The following is a 2,489-nucleotide window of genomic DNA, read 5'->3' on the forward strand; positions in this document are numbered from 1 at the left end:
AACTGTCCTTTACCAATCTTTCTGTTGGTGTCTTAGAGTTTTGCTAAAGGAATAATTAGTTATGCATTAAAACTAACAAGTCTTGGTCTGTTGAATTTGTTACACACGTTTTTCCTACTGTCTTTAAATTTTGTGTTGGGCTTTTATGACCTACACTATAGAATATGAGCAGCCAAACCTTTTCTCCCTTTGCAAGGGTATATGCTTCCAAGGTACCGGTGTGTGTGCTCATGGGAACTGGGTTCCAGGCCTGCCTCTGCCCTAGCTTGCTCTGTGGCCGTGGGCAAGTGACATCTCTCAGATCACAGCTTCCCCATCTGTCAATGGGGGCAGAGGTGGTTAGACCTCTGAGCTTCCTCCTAGCTCTGGCATCCTATGATTTTAGTTCTTGAGCTAGAAATTGGGCATGTTGGCTCTGAGTTAAGAGCTCATTTTAAGAAACAGTTACTGCCTAGTACAGCAGTCTGTTAACTAGTCTCTCCATTTTTGATTGCTCTATGCCCCAATTGTTAATGGGCATTGCTAACACCAGCTTCCCTACAGTGCAGTTTTGAGCAGTCCATAAACCAGACTCCAGCCCCCTCAGCAGTCATTGGTCTCCCTTCCTGCTTGCCCAATCTTATCGCCTGTTGCTCCCTGTCAAAATGAATATTTCTGGTTCCTCAGATATTTTTGCTCATACTTTTGCTTTTGCTGGGAATGTTACCACATCCCAAATTTTGTATGGAAAAACTTTACCTAACTGTTAAATCCCAGCTGAGCACCATCTCCTCCATTAAACCGTTAGTGACTATTGCCCATTCCAAGGGAATTTGTCACTCTTTTGAACTACAGTATTTCCCACATGCCATGGGTATTATGGTTGTTGATATTTATGTCCTATTTACTGAACAAAAGTATACACATATTTGAGGCAATATAAGCAAGCAAACTGACAGCCCATACTGTATTTTCAGAATTGGGACTTTTTTTTTACATAAAAATCCTGATTTTCATCTTCTCTTGAGAGGTCAGAAGATCTAGCTTACATCCTCAAAGACAGGTCAGCAAGCCACAGCCTGTGGGCCAAATCTGACCTGGACTCTGTTTTTAGAAATAAAGTTTGATTGGAACACAGCCCCACCCATTTGTTTATATATTCACAGTGGATGCTTTCCTTTTACTGTGGCAGAGGTGACTAGTTGAGACAGAGACGCTATGGCCTAGAAAGCCTATTTACTATCCAGCCCTTTACAAAAAAGTTTGCCAACTCCTGCTACAAGGCACCAACTGTGGAGCATGCACGTACCCCAGAACCTCTTCCTACTCCATATCAGACCTGGCCAGTTGCAAGTATTTATCCTGTCTTCCAAGGCCTTTGAAATATTAGAGCTTTTCATTCTTCTTAATCCTCTTGATCATATCCTAACACAATATGAAAGCCATTATGCCAGGCGGGGTGTGGTGGGACACGCCTGTAATCCAAACACTTTAGGAGGCTGAGGCAGGCAGATCACCTGAGGTCAGGAGTTTGAGACCAGCCTGGCCAATATGGTGAAACCCTGTCTCTACTAAAAATACAAAAATTAGCCAGGCATGGTGGCGTGCATCTGTAACCCTAGCTACTTGGGTGGCTGAGGCAGGACAATCGCTTGAACCCGGGAGGTGAAGGTTGCAGTGAGCAAAGATTGTATCACTGCATTCCAGCCTGGGTGACAGAGCTAGACTCTGTCTCCAAAAAAAAAAAAAAAAGGCAAGGCAATCTCTAAAATAAATATTCAAAACCATTACGCCGCCAATATAAATTAAATGATCAACTCTATTCATAGTCCTCAGTAACTACAGCTACTGATAAAGCAGGTTCTTAGAGTTAAAAGCTTGAAATCAGCGGGTGGGTGTGCTCTTTGTGAAATTCCACCATGGCGTACCATGGCCAGGCCCAGAAAGTGCAGAAGGTTATGGTGCAGCCCATCAACCTCATCTTCAGATAAACTTACAAAATAGATCGCGGATTCAGGTGTGGCTCTATGAGCAAGTGAATATGCGGATAGAAGGCTGTATCATTAGTTTTGATGAGTATATGAACCTTGTATTAGATGATGCAGAAGAGATTCATTCTAAAACAAAGTCATGAATACAACTGAGTTGGATCATGCTAAAAGGACATAATATTACTCTGCTACGAAGTTTCTCCAACTAGAAAGGATCAATGAAGTGAGAAATTGTTGAGATGGATACAGTTTGTTTTTAGATGTTCTTTGTCCAATATGAACATTTATTCGTATTGTTTTGATTACCCTTATGTTGTTACAAGATGGCAATAAATGCTATGGGATTGTTTGTATTTAAAAAAAAAAAAAGCTCAAAGTCTAAAGTCAGATTGCCTGGACTCATACTCCAGCTGTGCCACCTATGTGAGCTGGGTGAGTCTTTGTTTCCTCGTCTGAAAATGATGAGGATAACAGCAGTGCCTACCCTTGGACTGATGAAAGGAGTCCATTCAACTAATA

General features: G+C 41.9%; 1 pseudogene; it reads left to right on the forward strand.

Moving 5' to 3' along the window:
• Positions 1-1,891: 1,891 nt before the first annotated feature.
• On the forward strand, positions 1,892-2,179 carry LOC112133463 (small nuclear ribonucleoprotein E-like; annotated as a pseudogene).
• The last annotated feature ends 310 nt before the right edge of the window (positions 2,180-2,489 follow it).

Source organism: Pongo abelii, chromosome 4 (assembly GCF_028885655.2).
Source record: "Pongo abelii isolate AG06213 chromosome 4, NHGRI_mPonAbe1-v2.0_pri, whole genome shotgun sequence".
NCBI lineage: Eukaryota > Metazoa > Chordata > Mammalia > Primates > Hominidae > Pongo > Pongo abelii.